This window comes from Elaeis guineensis, chromosome 5 (genome assembly GCF_000442705.2).
Source record: "Elaeis guineensis isolate ETL-2024a chromosome 5, EG11, whole genome shotgun sequence".
Classification (NCBI taxonomy): Eukaryota; Viridiplantae; Streptophyta; class Magnoliopsida; order Arecales; family Arecaceae; genus Elaeis; species Elaeis guineensis.
The window spans coordinates 123,340,087-123,357,955 of record NC_025997.2 but is presented as its reverse complement, the minus strand read 5'-3'; the positions used below and the strand labels follow the sequence as shown (position 1 = coordinate 123,357,955).

The 17,869-nt window shown below is 41.1% G+C and overlaps 1 non-coding gene across 1 annotated transcript; it reads right to left on the bottom strand.

Annotated features, from left to right (window-relative positions):
• Positions 1-4,164: 4,164 nt before the first annotated feature.
• LOC140858311 (small nucleolar RNA R71) lies at positions 4,165-4,270 on the bottom strand. Its single transcript, XR_012141877.1, has one exon. It is a non-coding gene; the product is annotated as a small nucleolar RNA R71 (small nucleolar RNA).
• Between the last annotated feature and the right edge of the window lie 13,599 nt (positions 4,271-17,869).

Below are 17,869 nucleotides of genomic sequence, written 5' to 3'. Positions count from 1 at the left end.
CAGCTTCTACCCACTTAGTGAAGTAGTTGATTGCGACGACTATGAACTTTCTCTGGCCAGTTGTCGAAGGAAAAGGACCGAGTATGTCGATCCCCCACTGGACGAAGGGCCACGGGGTGACAATAGGGGTGATTTGGCTGGCTGGTCGGTGTTGTATGTTGGCGTACCTCTGGCACGGCTCACACCTCCGAACCAGCTCAGCTGCATCCTTCCTCATAGTAGGCCAGTAGTAACCCTGTCGTAGGACTTTGTAGGCCAAGGATTTACCCCCCAAATGATTTTCGCAGATCCCTTCGTATACTTCTCTGAGCGTGTAGTCCGCGTCGGTCGGTCCCAAGCATTTGAGCAAGGAGAGGGAGAATGACCTTTTGTAGAGTCGGCCATCCATTATCACGTATTGGGAGGCCGACCATCGGAGCCGTTTGGCCTCCGTGGGGTCTTCAGGGCTAATTCTGTCGGTCAGATACTGAACAATCGGATCCATCCAGCTTGGTTCGGCAGCTAATTGTAGCACCTCCTCAGCCCTGTCGATGCTCGACTGCTCGAGATTCTCCATGAACGTCCGACCCAAGGCGTCGTAAGCTGAAGTCGCAAGCCTGGAGAGTGCATCGGCTCGAGCGTTCTCCGACCTAGGGATGTGGGAGATCTCGAAATATTCGAGGCGTGCCACGAGATCTTTCACCTTCTAGAGATACTTTGCCATAGTCGGATCTCGCGCCTCGAATTCGCCCTTGACCTGCCCCACGATCAGTTGGGAGTCGGAGAAGACTCGGAGGCTGTCGATCCCAAGCTCTTTCGCCATCCTCAAGCCAGCGAGGAGCGCCTCATACTCGGCTTGATTGTTGGAGGCTTTAAAGTCGAATCGGAGGGCGTACTCAGTGACTACCCCCTCCGAGTTGGTGAGCAGGAACCCAGCCCCGCTCCCTCCAGCATTGGAAGCTCCATCGATGTGCAGCACCCAGGTAGACCCGGGGTCAGGCTCCGAGATTGCAACTTTTCCGGGTTCCCGCCTTCCGACCCTTGGTCGGTTGTCGGGCACTCTGCAATAAAGTCGGCCAGGACCTGGGCCTTCAAGGCAGGTCGCGGTCGGTACTGAATGTCAAACTCGCTGAGCCTCATTGCCCATTTCGCCAGTCATCTCGATGTGTCGGGGCGGTGCAATATCGCCCTTAGGGGCTGGTCGGTGAGGACCACGATGGCATGCGCTTAAAAATACAGATGGAGTCGTTGTGCAGACACGATCAGGGCGAATATCATCTTCTCCATCTTTGAGTACCGAGCTTCAGCACCGTGGAGCACTTTACTGGTGTAGTATATAGGTTGATGGATTCGGCTCTCATTCTCTCGGACGAGTGATAAACACATAATTTAAGTCATTTAAAGTAGAAAATTATATTTAATTTATTTTATTTATTAAGAATTTGATATTTTTTTTTGTGTTTTACAGGAAAGATGATCGCCGATACAAAGAGTTCAATTCTTAGATCAAAAAGACTCAAGTTTGAAGAAATTTGGACTTAAAATAAAATTAAAATAAAAGAAGGATGCATATGGTATTATAAAAAATTAAGATACTATGCAAGGAATCCAAAAAGATATAGATGTTATTGTGAAGAAACTTTTGTTTCTTTTTGGAATATAAAAAAAAAATGTTTCACGTGAATTCAAAGGCTCTGGGCGCATGTTTCACGTGAATTCAAAACAAAAGGAAGTGGCGCGCGTGAACACCCGCGCATGGATGCGGGACGCGGACACGGGGTGGGGTGCTGACACGGGATGCGGACGCAGGACGGACGCAGACGCGGGACGGATGCGGGCACGGGTGCAGCATTGCGCGGGTGTGGGCGCACGGCAGACGGGTTCACAAGAAATTTTTGATGGCGGTCAAACAAATACTTATTAAAGAAAAAAAATTTATATTTAGAAATATTTTGAAAGGAAAGATTTGTATTTTCTTTAGTCCCACATCGAAAAATTATGTAAAACTCCTCCCTCCTGACACCTATAAAAAGACTTTTGTACTCCCATTGGAGGGAGAGCTCAGAAATTCTTCTAGAGCCTTGCATAGAGGGATAGAAAGGGACTACTTCATGAGCAGCTAGGCTAGCAGTCTCGGGAGTGGAGAAGAAATTTTGTAACGACACAGAGATGGTTTATTATTCTAAACTTTCCTGTATTTCTTTTTATGCAATAAAGATTATGCTTTTTATTTAAATTGTCATGAGTTCTTTATTTACTCTCATTTATATATTTTTATTTTTACTTTCTTGTTATTTTAATATTAGGAATAACTTTTACTTTTCGGAGACGCGCCGTGATCTACGGATACGGAGCGTGCCGAGGAAAGAAGAGTTATTTACCTAATACTTTTCGGAGACGCACCGTGATCTACGGGTACGGAGTGTGCCAAGGAAAGACAGGTATTTTTTCTAAGATTAATCGCATCTATTTAATTAAAAAAAAAAAGAGATACAACTCTGCTAGTGCAAAATAATTCAAAACTCTCAAGTTTTTCATTTTCTAATTACCTCAATTTTAAGATAACTTATTTTCTAAATCAAAAACAACGCTTCTTTCTTTTATCTTGCAATCTCAACTTAGCCCAAGATCCCTGAGGATACGATCTCGACTCATCCTACCTACGTAGTGAGTAGAGTTATTTTTGGTGCTATCAACGACTACGCATCAAATTTTGACGCCGTTGCCGGAGATCTTGGTACGGTTGAATTAAAAAATTGAAAAAAAAATAAATAAATAAAATACTTTTCAGTTTTTATTTTTTGTTTTAAAATTTTTTTTCAATGCTTTCTAGCTAGATAATCTTATTTGCATAATTACATAATTACGTTGCATAACTAATTTACTACTTAGGAATTTTTCTGCTTAGAATAATTTGCTACTTTTTATAGCCTAGTGATTTATTGCTTTGTAGACTTAATCACTTAAATTTATTTTCTTACAAAACTTAAAAAAAAAAAAAAGAAGCCATTGACATTTCATAACACTTAACTAAAATAGCGTAACCTCAAATATAAAAATTTCTAACTTGATTGGACACCTTGCTTATTTGCATTGCATATCCATAATTAATTTTAAGGGCAATAACCCATTAACCAGATAAGGTGAGGATTTGATCACCCTTCCTTGGCCCACAAATCACTCCCTTGCATTTGCATAACCTAGACCTTAATTTAAAATCAACTAGACATCAGCCCTAGGAATTTCGAGCTCAATAGGATAAAGAAAGCTCTAGAGTTGAACCGAGTGCGGATTGGTTAATTGGCCGGTGTCTAAGGCAAGTGGTTAAAGAAAGTGGTTTTCAATTGGTTCCATTGATTGACCTGGCCAACTTAGTTGGTGTCTAAGGAAAGCAACGAGCAGGGAACCTCCCACATCTTACGCTTACCTGGCCGAGTCAGTTAGTCAGTCTTGAGCTTGGAGTGCTCAAAGGCGGTCTTGAAAGTTAGGAGCTGTCTAGATCTAAGTTAACCTTAGGATAGAGAGTCTATGATTGTTTAAGTTGATTGCAATTAACATCTAAACATTAACTAATTTCTCCCTTTTTATAGATTTAAGATTCTTAGGTTCTTCTCTTTAGATTTTTTTCATTCTTTTCTCACTTTATTATAAAAATATATATTATAAAAAAAAAAATTTCTGTGTTTGCTCTACAGTATAATTGTAAGGTGTATGCTTGACCGTAGATTGTTATGACCAGAAATTCAACCTTTTGATCCAGAAATAGAAAGAACCTTTAGAGCCAACAGACGTAAAAATATGGACCGAAATCAAGAGAATGATCCACCCAAGCAATTGAAGGAGTACTTTACTCTTTCCACATATACCTACTCTCCTTGTATTCAAGTGCCCCCTGTGGAGGCCACTCAATATGAAATTAAGTCCAGTATAATCCAAATGTTACCTTCATTTTATGGACTTAGTAATGAGGACCCTTGTAAACATCTTGAAGAATTTCTTGAGATATGCTCAACTGTCAAAATTCACAACTTCTCCGATGATGCTCTTAGGTTAAAATTATTCCCTTTTTCACTTAAGGACAAAGCCAAATACTGGCTACATACTTTGGATTCCATGACTATATCAACCTGGGACCAGCTGCAAGGAGAGTTTCTCAAGAAATATTTTTTCATAGAAAAAATGAATCAAATAAGGAAAGCCATAACTAGTTTTTTCCAATTAGATGGAGAAATATTTCATGAAACATGGAAAAGATTAAAGGACCTTATTAGAAAATATCTCCACCATGCTGTACCCAAGTGGCAGTTAATCCAATATTTTTATGATGGGCTCTCTGAAAGACATCGATAAATAGTCGATGCATCATGCGATGGGACATTCATGCTGAAAAGTGAGGATGAAGCATGGCAACTGTTTGAAATTTTAAGTGAAAATTCATTACATCATATGTCTGCCTCTATTAGAGATAAACTCATGTTAAACCCAAAAAGAGGTGGAATATATGAAGTAGAAAATGCCATAGATATCCATCAAAAGGTAGATGAACTGTCCCAAAAATTAGATCGTCTTCTAAATACTGGACAATCCTCGATTCCACCTAACCCAATCCAAGAAGTTTGTGCATTGTGTGCAAGTCTGAACCATTTTGTTAGTGAATGCCCAGCCGCACCTCAATTTTCTGAGTTTGTGCATGAGCAAGTTCAACAAGCTCAAGTCTAACAAGCTCGCAGACCAGGAAACGATCCATATTCGAACACTTATAACCCCGGCTGGAGAAACCATCCAAATTTTTCCTGGAGACCACAACCAGTGGTTGGTCCTGTCACACCTCGACCTCAATATCAAGACCCAACATATAGGCATGGACCATACCATCAATTTCAAAATGTTCCTCAACCGTCTACTACTGGTCACAGCTCAGCTTTTGAGAAAAAAGTCCTGAAAGCATTAGAACGATTAGAAGTCAACACTCAGACCCTTAACTCCCACACACAATCCATTGCTAAGCTAGAGACCCAAATAGGTCAACTAGCAACTGCATTTAGTAGGAGGGAAGGAGGAAAGTTATCTAGCCAACCCGAGAGCAACCCAAGAGGAAAATTTGTGATTGAGAGTTCTAATATCCCAGAAGTTTTTTCTGAACATGCCAAATCAATCATGACTCTGAGAAGTGGGAAGGTCATTGAACACACTAGTAAAACCAATGTGACCAACCCTAAACTTCTAATCGAATCTAAACCACCCAAGAACAAGGAGGACCTGAAAATAGAGAAGGAACCAACTGTACCGGAATCATCTTACTTGTCTAAAGTCCCATTTTCGGATGCCCTGAAAGCCCCTATTCCTGCAGATAAGAAGGGAGAAAAACTTGATGAGATGTTGGAATTGTTTAAGCAAGTCCAAATTAATCTTCCCCTTCTAGATGCAATCAAACAGGTCCCTGCTTATGCTAAATTTTTGAAGGATTTGTGCACCCAAAAATGTAAATCTAGATCACAAATCTCAAAGAAAGTACGTCTCACTGAACAGGCTAGTTCTGTCTTCCAGCATGCCACTCCTCCAAAGCTTAAGAACCCAGGAGCCCCCATCATTTCCTGTGTTATAGGAGATTATCATATTGAAAAAGCTCTTCTGAATTTAGGGGCAAGTGTGAATCTTTTACCTAGTTCGGTGTATGAACTTTTTGGATTTAGAGAACTGAAACCCACATCAGTCACACTGCAGTTAGCCGACAGATCAATTAAGAAACCACGTGGAATGCTTGAGGATGTCTTGGTCAAGGTAGATGAGTTTTACTTTCCAGTTGATTTTCTGGTTCTCGATATAAAATTAAGTGGCAACCCCAGACAAATTTTCATTATCTTAGGACGACCCTTCCTAGCTACGGCAAATGCATGCATTAATTGTAGGACAGGAGTCATGGACGTATCGTTTGGGAATAAGAAACTAAGACTGAATGTGTTTAATGCTTCCCAAGGACCATCAATGGATAGTTGCTTCGAAGTAGATACACTAGAAGATATTATAGAAGATACAACACCCATAATTCTAGCACCAGATCCCTTAGACACTTGCTTGGCTCACTTTGGAGTGTGTGACTTTGAGGAATATATGAAAGAAATTAACATCTTGTTAAATACACCACACGATAAAATCACTCCTCCATGGACAATCAAGTATGAGCCACTACCCACATTAGCCAGTACACCAATAGTCCCATCTTTAGAATCACCACCTACGTTAGAATTGAAACCTCTTCCTGCTACGCTTAAGTATGTATTTCTAGGACTAAATGACACCCTCCCGGCAATCATTGCATCAGACTTGACCCCTAATCAGGAAGCACAATTGGTTGGTATTCTGAAGGAACACAAAGAGGCTATCGGTTGGTCCATTGTCGATTTAAAAGGAATTGACCCCTCCATTTGCATGCACCATATTCATTTTGAAGAACATGCCAAACCCCATCGAGATATGCAGAGGAGATTGAACCCAAACATGCGTGAAGTAGTAAAGAAAGAGGTGGTAAAGTTGTTAGATGCTGGAATCATCTACCCCATATCCGATAGTAAATGGGTCAGTCCCACTCAAGTAGTACCTAAGAAATCTGGTATTACTGTGGTAGAGAATGAAGAAGGTGAACTACTTCCAACTCGCATATCATCTAGATGGCGAGTATGCATAGATTATAGAAAACTGAATGTCGTTACTAGGAAGGATCATTTTTCATTGCCCTTCATCGACCAAATCCTAGAACGGTTAGCAGGACAAAGTTTCTACTATTTTCTTGATGGTTATTCAGGGTACAATCAAGTACCTGTATTTTCGGATGATCAAGAAAAGACTACCTTCACCTGCCCTTATGGCACCTTCGCTTTTCGGCGTATGCCATTCGGGCTTTGCAATGCACCCGCTACATTTCAACTGTGTATACTGGCCATTTTTTCGGATATGGTGGACAAATGTCTTAAAGTTTTTATGGATGATTTTTCTGTGTTTGGAACCACCTTTGAGGATTGTCTCCATAATCTTTCCAAAGTTCTTAAACGGTGCATGGAGATAAATCTTGTCTTAAGTTGGGAAAAGAGCCATTTTATGGTGCGGAAAGAAATTGTATTAGGACATATTATTTCTGAAAAAGGGATCGAGGTAGATAAAGCTAAAGTTGAGGTCATTTCAAAACTACCACCCCCTACTTCGATCCGACAAATACGATCTTTCTTAGGTCATGCCGGATTTTATAGACGCTTCATCAAAGACTTTAGCAAGATTTCAAGACCCTTGTGCAATTTGTTGGCCAAGGATACACCATTTGTCTTTGATGAAGACTGTTTGAAAGCGTTCAACACATTACGAACAGCCCTGACAACAGCACCCATAATAAAACCCCCTGACTGGTCCATTCCATTTGAGATTTTGTGTGATGCCTCTGACTTTGCAATAGGTGCCGTCTTAGGCCAAAAAATCAATAAGGAGCCACATGTGATCTATTATGCTAGCAAGACTCTTTCCGATGCCCAATTAAACTACACCACAACAGAAAAAGAGCTACTAGCAGTAGTGTTCGCCCTTGAAAAATTTCGCTCATATCTGTTAGGGTCTAAGGTTCTAGTTTACTCTGATCATGCGGCTCTGAAATATCTCCTCTCAAAGAAAGATACTAAACCACGTTTGATCAGATGGATCCTTCTTTTACAAGAATTTGATCTGGAAATCCGAGATAAGAAGGGTTCTGAGAATATGGTAGCTGATCACATCTCGAGGATCTTAGTTGAACACACGATAGGCATAGATGAGGTCAAAGAAAAATTTTCTGACGAACAACTTTTCGCAATCTCCTCTAGCCGTCCTCCATGGTTTGCCCATATTGTCAATTACTTGTTAACAGGACAAGTACCTTCTCACTGGACAAAACAAGAAAAGGATCGATTTTTCTCGTAAATTAAACATTATTTCTGGGAAGAACCTGAACTATTCAAATATTGTCCTGACCAAGTTATTCGCCGTTGTGTCCCCGAAAGTGAATTCCAAAGCATTCTCACTTTTTGCCATTCTTCGGCATGTAGGGGATATTTTAGTGGAAGAAAAACTGTAGCAAAAGTACTGCAGAGTGGGTTTTATTGGCCAACGCTTTTCAAGGATGCACATGAATTTGATCGAAGTTGTCTGCGATGTCAGCAAACAGAAAATTTATCCAAAAAGGATATGATGCCGCTGACCCCCATTTTAGTAGTAGAAATCTTCGATGTTTGGGAGATTGATTTCATGGGACCTTTTCCAGCCTCATTTGGATTTGAATATATTCTGGTGGCAGTTGATTACATATCAAAATAGGTGGAGGCAATAGCTACATGGACTAATGATAATAAAATTGTAATTAGTTTTATCCAACGAAACATCATTAGTCGATTTGGCTTCCCAAGGGTGATCATTAGTGATGGAGAGACTCATTTTACGAATAAACATTTTGAAGCACTTATGAAAAAATATAATATTTCATACAAAGTGACCACACCATATCACCCCCAAACTAATGGTCAGGTAGAGGTGTCAAATAGGAAGATTAAACATATCCTAGAAAAGACGGTTAGACCCGATAGAAAGGATTGATCTCTTCACTTAGATGATGCATTATGGGCTTACCGTATTACTTTTAAAACACCCATAGGAATGTCTCCCTATCTACTTGTATTCGAAAAAGCTTGTCATTTGCCGGTGGAATTAGAACATCGTGCATTTTGGGCCATACGGCAATTTAACTTTGATATGAAAAATGCAGGTTCCAATAGGAGACTCCAATTAAATGAACTTGAAGAGCTACGCAATGAAGCGTATGAGAGTATCAAAATTTATAAGGCGCGAACTAAAGCATACCATGATAAATTTATTACACGAAAAACGTTCAAGCCCAATCAAAAAGTTTGGCTCTTCAATTCTAGATTACGTCTGTTTCCTGAAAAACTTCGCTCACGTTGGGACGGACCTTTCATTGTAACTCAGGTATTTTCTCATGGAGCTATAGAACTCAAAAATCCTAAACAGGAGAACACTTTTAAAGTGAATGGTCAGCGATTGAAACCTTACATAGATGGAATTAGTGATGGAGAATTAATTGAATCTGTTGATTTAGTGGATTCAAAACTGCCATAATACTCAATTCAGTCTGGCTGAAGACGTAAAACTTAGCGCTTGTTGGGAGGCAACCCAACGATTTCATATTTTTTACTTTACCGCAGCTGCAGGAATTTAGAATAAGAGCCTATTAATCAATGAAGCTATCTTCAACTTTCGAAGCAAAATTATCCCAGGTGCACTCTCTCATTTTATTTTCTTTACTTTCCTACTCCATTGAGGACAATGTAGATTAAGTTGGGGGGGGAAAGGAAATTAATCAAATCCTCGAGTATGGTCAGAAATAATTAGTTTTGTGTATTCAAATTTTATTTTGATTAAGAGTCAATTAGGCATCCTAATAAATGAATGATTAACGGTCAAGATAATTTTAGAGATACTGAGGAATAAATTATTAAGAAAATTCAATGAATGGTAGGGTTTAAACTAGACCAAATTTTAGGAGTGATTCTACAACCCTCTTCTTACTGATCTCAATAAAGAATCTGCTTCATGAGAAATTGGGTGGAAAGATCGAGGTATGCAAAAATTCTTCTTAAAAAAAAAAAAAAAAAAAACATTGATTTCCTACTGAGTAACCGGGCCCTTTCGCCTAAGTAAGCATTGTGGTTCGCGTAAAAAGGTAGGCAATGTTATATAAAAAAATAATAATATATATATATATATATTAAGGGGACTAAATTGCAAGAAGATAATAAACCTCTTTCCCATTAAGTTAGAGAATTTAAAGAGTAAAGTGGAGAGTTGGTGAAAGAAAAGCTCTGAAATTTCTTTAGTTAATACTCAACCACTAATTGGGTTAAATTGATAATCTAATGAAATATCTCTTTAATGGTCTGACCAAGTATCATCTACCTTGTGGGATGCCTAACCTAATTTTTGATTCAAAATCGAGTCGGTACACAATGCTGATATATCTATTTTACTCGAGGACGAGCAAAATTCAAGTTGGGGGATGTGATAAACATATAATTTAAATCATTTAAAGCAAAAAATTATATTTAATTTATTTTATTTATTAAAAATTTGATATTTTTTTTTGTGTTTTACAGGAAAGATGATCGTCGATACAAAGAGTTCAATTCTTAGATCAAAAAGATTCAAGTTTGAAGAAATTTGAACTTAAAATAAAATTAAAATAAAAGAAGGATGCATATGGTATTATAGAAAATGAAGATACTATGCAAGGAATCCAAAAGGATATAGATGTCGTTGTGAAGAAACTTTTGTTTCTTTTTGAAATATAAAAAAAAAATATTTCACGTGAATTCAAAGGCTCTGGGCGCATGTTTCACGTGAATTCAAAACAAAAGAAAGTGGCGTGCGTGAACACCCGCGCATGGACGCGGGATGCGGATGCGGGGCGGGGCGCTGACGCGGGATGCGGGACGGATGCAGACGTGGGACGGACGCGGGCACGGGTGCAGCATCGCGCGGGTGTGGGCGCACGGCAGACGGGTTCACAAGAAATTTTTGATGGCGGTCAAACAAATACTTATTAAAGAAAAAAAATTTATATTTAGAAATATTTTGAAAGGAAAGATTTGTATTTTCTTTAGTCTCACATCGAAAAATCATGTAAAACTCCTCCCTCCTAACACCTATAAAATGACTTTTGTACTCCCATTGGAGGGAGAGCCCAGAAATTCTTCTAGAGCTTTGCATAGAGGGATAGAAAGGGACTACTTCATGAGCAGCTAGGCTAGCAATCTCGGGAGTGGAGAAGAAATTTTATAACGACACAGAGATGGTTTATTGTTCTAAACTTTTCTGTATTTCTTTTTATGTAATAAAGATTATGCTTTTTATTTAAATTGTCATGAGTTCTTTATTTGCTCTCATTTATATGTTTTTATTTATGCTTTCTTGTTAGATTAATATTAGGAATAACTTTTACTTTTCGGAGACGCGCCGTGATCTATGGATACGGGGCGTGCCGAGGAAAGAAGAGTTATTTACCTAATACTTTTCGGAGACGCGCCGTGATCTATGGGTACGGAGCGTGCCGAGGAAAGACAGGTATTTTTTCTAAGATTAATCGCATCCATTTAATTAAAAAAAAAAGAGATACAACTCTGCTAGTGCAAAGTAATTCAAAACTCCCAAGTTCTTTATTTTCTAATTACCTCAATTTTAAGATAATTTATTTTCTAAATCAAAAACAACGCTTCTTTCTTTTATCTTGCAATCTCAACTTAACCCAAGGTCCCTGAGGATACGATCTCGACTCATCCTACCTACGTAGTGAGTAGAGTTATTTTTGGTGCTATCAATGACTACACATCAACGAGCACCGAGCTAACCGCTTCAGGAGAAGTGGCCAAATAGAGGTACAGCGTCTCTCTGACTTTCAGCTTCGCAAGCAGTGGCAAGGAGGCCAGGTACCTTTTCAGGTCCTCAAAGGCCCGCCGGCACTCATCCGACCAAGAGAAGTCCTTCACCTGTCTCAGGGTTTTGAAGAACAGGAGGCATCTTTCAGCCGATCGAGAGATGAATCGGTTGAGTGCGATGATTCTTCCGTTCAGCTGCTGGACCTCCTTCTTGGTGTCCGGATGCCGTATGTCGATGATTGTCTTTATTTTCTCAAGGTTAGCCTCAATTCCTCTTTGAGAAATGAGAAACTCGAGGAACTTCTCCGAAGTCACCTCGAAGGCGCACTTAGTCGGATTCAGCTTCATCTGGTGTTGTCGCAGAGTGTGAAAAGTTTCCTCGAGATCTCGAACGTGATCTATAGTCTGCACACTCTTTTCCAGCATGTCGTCCACATACACCTCCATGTTGCGTCCGATTTGGTCTTTGAAGACCTTATTGATGAGTCGCTGGTAAGTGGCTCCGACGTTCTTCAGCCCGAAGGATATTACTCTGTAGCAGTAGAGGCCCTTGGCGGTCACGAAGGCTGTGTGCTCCTCATCTTCGGGCGCCATCCGGATCTGATTATATCCGGCAAAAGCATCCATGAAGCTGAGCAGTCGATGGCCGGACGTCGCATCTACCAGCTGGTCGATTTTCGGGAGTGGGAAGCTGTCCTTTGGGCAGGCGCAGTTTAGGTCGATATAGTCGATGCAAATCCTCCAGCTCCCGTTGGCTTTTTTCACCATGACAATGTTGGCGAGCCTATCGGGGTATGTAGTTTCTCTAACGAAGTCCGCCTTGAGTAGCTTGTCCACTTCTTTGTCGATGGCCTTCTGTCTTTCTGGAGCAAAAGACCGCTTCTTCTGCCTCACCGGCCTTATTACTGGATCGATGTTGAGTCGGTGTGTCATCGTCTCATGGGGATGCTCGACATATCTGCTGCCGACCAAGCGAATACGTCGGCATTGGCCTTCAGCAACTCCACTAGCTGTCGTCGCTCGGGGTCGGGTAATTGAGACCCAACTCAGACCACTCGTTCGGGATTCCCCGTTATCGGGATGGGAACAAGCTGTTCGGCCGGTTCACCCCGTTCTTCCCCTTCCCTTTGGTCCAACTTGTCGACCGTCAGGAAGCCCTTTAATTCGTTGCTTTGAGCAGAGATCTGGAAGTATCGGCAAGCGGGCGAGCGAGCTATTGATCCCCGCGTATCTCTCTGACTCCATTTTTGGTTGGAAACCGAACCAGCAGATAATACGTCGAGACTATCACCTTGAGGGTGTTTAGTCTGAGCCTTCCAAGTATAGCATTGTAGGCCGAAGGCACTTGGACGATCGTAAAGGTCAAGTGGACTGTGCTTTGTCGTGGTTCGGTTCCAGCCATCATGAGCAAAGTAACTTCCCCTTCCACCGTGACAGCATCTCCAGCAAAGCCTATTAGGGGTGTAGAGACTCTCTTGAGCCGGTCGGCCGACAGTCGCATTCGGAAGAAGGTCGAATAAAATAAAATATTCATCGAACTTTCATTATCTACAAAGATCCTTCTTACATCATAATTTGCTATTGTTGCCGAGATAACAACAGCATCGTCATGGGGAGTTTGGACACCCCAAACATCTTCATCTGTAAAAGTAATTACATCGTCTTCGCTCAGCTTCTTCGTCGGCTCCCCTCCAGCAGTCGTCCCCAGGCTCAGTCGTTTGGAGATCATGTTGATGATCCCGGTCGTAGGCTGGTTATTCGTTGCTTCTTCAGTCGGCTGGGGTCGTCGATCGGTGATGGGTCGAGTCGGCGGGTTTCTCCAAAATTTATCGAGATACCCTCAGCGTATGAGGGCCTCGATCTCATCATTGAGTTGGATGCACTGCTCGGTGTTGTGGCCATAGCCCCGATGGAATTGATAGTACTTTCACCGGTCGAGGCCCTTTGCATTCAAAGGCGGAGGCCGTCGCAGATATTCCTCCCCTTTGATCTCCATCAAAATCTGTGCACGAGGAGCAGAGAGAGGAGTATAGGAGTCATACCTGAGACGCATCGGCCTCGGACTCCACCGTCAAGGCGACCTCTGGCTCCGCTGCTGGGGTGAGACCTGTTTGTCGGTCGGGGGCCTGCTAGGCTCGATAGGGGCCCGACCCTTCCTTCGCTTCTCCTTCGGGCCCTTGGTCTCAGTCAGGTGCCGATCGGAAGCTCCTTCATCCATATGCATGTACTTGTACGCGCGCTCCAGCAGTTCAGCGTATGTTTGGAGGAGGGACTTGTCTAAAGAGTAGGTAAATCGGGACCCCCTTAGTCCCCTCTTCATGGCTGAGATGGCTATGTCTTCGTTAAGGTCTCGGACCTCGAGCGTGGCCGCATTAAATCGCATCACGAAGTGTCGGAGCATCTCATTTTCTTTCTATTTAAGGAAAAAAATGCTGTTCGAGGTTCGTGACGGCTTCCGACTGGTGCTGAAGTGGGCCACAAAAGAATGCTCAAGCTGTCCAAAGGAGTGGATACTTCTTGGGCGAAGGTCGGAGTACCAGGCCCTGGCAGCTTTGCGAAGTGTGACGGGGAAGCCGATGCAAAGAAGGACATCGGTCTTCCCTTGGATCGTCATGAGAACCTTGTAGCTCTCCAGGTAGTCAACTGGGTCGGTGGAGCCGTCATAGGGCTCCACATTGGGCATCTTGAACCGACTAGGAATCGGCTCGTCGAGGATGAGTCGGGAGAGAGGTTGGGTGGTCTGAAAATCGACGTCGTTCGAGGACTTCTGTCCGTCCACCTGCAGCTGGGCAAGCCGACGATCGATTTTTTCGAACCTGCGTTTGTAGTCGTCGGCCCGTCGATACTGAGAGACCCCGAGGGTGGAGTCACCCGATGAATTTGAGAGGGAGGCGGACGATATTTGCGGCCGCTTCTCCTTCCTTGCTCAACGGAAAGAGTGTCTCGCTGATTCGGTGGCCCTCGACTGCTGAGCTCTGATTCTTGTCATCTCGAAAGGATGTTTCGAGTTCTATGGGGGTTGTAATCCCTGTCGATGCCCCTACCTGGCGCACCAAAACCTATTGCGGCCAATCCCCTCGTTGCCTGGTTGGCGGGAGCGAGCGCCTGCAAAAGAAGTCTGCACTGACCGGAGGTGGCTCCGGTGGGGACCCTCCGACGGTCAAGTCAGAGAGGAGACTAGGCAACAGTAGAAAAGAATCAAGGAGGTCAGTGAGAGAGAGAGAGCGAGAGCTAGAAAGGAAGAGTTCAGGGGTTTCGAAAGGAATCTCCTCCAGCACTGTTGTCTTCCCCATTTTATAGTAGGGCGCAGCATGGCGCTGTCATTAATGACGCAGATAATGAGAGAATTGTCAAATCATCGAAGACTGTCAGAGCCACCGTGAGGCTGTCAAATCATCATGGGGCTGTCAAATCACTAGGGTTGACCCATGATTTAGGTTGGATAATGCCCCAGGGCGGCTATGCCGCACGTCGCTGTCAGGACGGATAGTCTCCAGCAGTCGTACAGCGTTTGAAGGAGTCGACCGACTATATGTCGGTGCCTGATTGAGGAATATCGGATGAAAATCCAGGAACCCTCCGATGGTCAGTCGGGTGCGTTGCGGGAGTCAGATATCGGGCTCCACAGTTCGGCCAGTCAGGAGCGGAGAGGGTCTGCCCGACTGACGTATACTCGGTCGGTCAGTGTCGGCAGTCGTCGGTCGGCAGAGTCGGATGCTGGTCAGACAGGACCGACGGTGAGTCGGCGTGAGGGGGACTGATCGGTATATCCCAACAATCTGCATGCTCTTGCAAGTTACTGAGCAACCCATACATATGAAAAGGCAACAAGAAGTAACAAAATGAAGAAAAAATATTAGACGTCCATCATGCCGGAAAATTCTTCCGCATACTAGAGATATGGACCTTCCATCCATCTGCCCATGCTGCAGCTTGGATGATGAGACCATGGATCATGTCCTCCTATATTGCTCAAGAGTCTTGCAAGTTTGAAGGATGGTTGGATTTTTCCCTATGATCGCCAACACTATGGCTCTGGTTCAAGTCTTCTTGGAGGCATTGCAATTGAGCATGGGTTCTGATCTATCTAGGATGCCCATAGTTTGTATTGCATGTTATATATAGTTGGCCAAAAATAAAGGCATTTTTGTGGTGGCATAGCAGTTAACGAGATTTATCTTAGAGAGGGTGCTGGCATAAGTGTCACTCCCTCGATCCGAGATCGTAAGTCTAAGATCATTGCAACCACCGCATACTTATAAAGAATTCTCTCAAGAAGTATAAAGCATCTCATCATGATATCAATGCATCATAACGGAATAAAATTTAAATAACTATTATTCAACTTTAATTCAAACAACTGAATCAAATGTCTTACATCTAATAAAGTTTCACTAAAAAATAAAATAATAGATTTAAGTTCAATGAAATTGACAATGCTAAATCTTACATCTAAAAGCTCTGTCCCAACATTATTATCCATATTTATAATTAATTATCTGAATCTAAAAAATAAAAGGGAGAAGTAATAAACTTGATAGCTCAGTAAGTAACAAAATCTCAACTAGACATTTCGGATATAATATAATATTCAAGAACAATGCTGTGAATAAATATAAAAATATATTTCATGCTAATTCAATACAAATCCAATCTTTGCAAATATTTATATACAATATAATCATAAATTCGATTCAACTCAAAATACTCATAACTCAACAGTCACGACAATGACCAACGTTTAACCCCTATTGGCGGGTCCACTGAATATCAGCGCACAACCCTCACTGGTAGGGTCCACTAAATATCAGTGCACAACCCCTCTGACAGGATCCACTAAGTACCAACGTATAATCTCCATTAGCAGGATCCACTGATTACCAATGTATAATCTCCATTGGTGGGATCCACTGAATCATAGGTAGGCTGAGAGCATAAATTCGATCTGTATCAAAATACTTTTGTATCATAACATAGCATAATTTTCATTGAACATATGTATAATCAATAAATCATAGTATTTCAAAATTATTTTTTATTTAAAATATAATTTCATAAATCATACATAATTTTAAAAAATAATTATTTATTTTTCAAAATAAATATAAAATATCTCGAGAAGATAATTCATTACTTATCTTTCATAGACTACTGAACGAATAGATCAATTAATTTTTAAGAGAATCTTCAGAACCTATTGTTCAAAATTATATTTTTATATTAATTTTAATACAAAATTAGATCTAAATAAATTTCAAATCAAAATTTCACTTAAGATCGGATCCTTCACTAAGCTCGATCAAAATCATCAAAAGAAAGCTTTTTACTAAGCTAATTTTAGAAAGATAATTTTGAGAGAGAAAAATTTATCAAGAGAGAGAAACAGTCTAGAGAGAAAAAAATTTAGAGAAAAAATAGAGAGAGAAAGTCCAACATTAAAGAGAGAGAAAGTAAGGGTTCAGACTGAAGGGAGAGAGAGAAACTCTCTCATTTTTTTAGTTATTTTTTTCTTTTCTTTCTCTATTTCTTTTCTTTTTTTCTTTTTCCTCTTTTTTTTCCCTATGAGAAAACAGAGGACCGCATGTCCTCCTCCTTTCCTCTTCTTCCTTCACGGAATAGGAGAGCTCTTGCTTTCTTTGTTCTTGAACTATGAGATATTCCCTCCACCCAACAACCACCATGGCTAGAGGGGCAATCCTCGGTGGCGACAACTGGTCAGGTCCGGCAATCGACGGTGGCTCATGGCGACGAGAATCAAAGACGGAAGATAAAATAGAGAATTTGGGAAAAATAAATGATTTTCAAGGGATTTTCAACAGAAAAACTTAGAAAATTTTAGGATTAAAACCAGAAAGGATTGAGGGAATAGATTTATTTGATTTAGATGGGATTTTGAGCTGATTTTTGATGGCCAAATTAAAAACAAACATGCTGGAAAAATGGAAAGAAAAGAGGGAAGAAAACAGCGATTATTTTGGAGATTTTTCAGTGAGGAAAAAAAAGTAAGGATTTTGGCCTTTAAATAGACCTCAAATAGGGATGTTTTAGAGTTCTAATTCATCTAAATTTCCCATGGATTTTCGGACTCCCAATCTGGAGAAGAAAAGAACTCGCGTGCATTCCCCTCTTTGCACGCTAATTTCCAGCACATGCATTGCACATGCTGGTTCAATTATTTATTATTTATTAATATTATTTTTTAGTAAATTTTATTTTAAAATTTTGGATATTACATTCTATACCCCTAAAAGTAATTTTCATCCTCAAAATTTTTCTTACATGGATCCTCAAAATTTATTTCAAATCATGATCATCCTCTAATTTTTGAAATCAAATCTTTCATCTTTCAGATCAAATTACCGTTCTGATCAACTTGAAGGTAACTCGAACTACTATGCTCCCATTGTGCACTCTGATTCAAATCTATC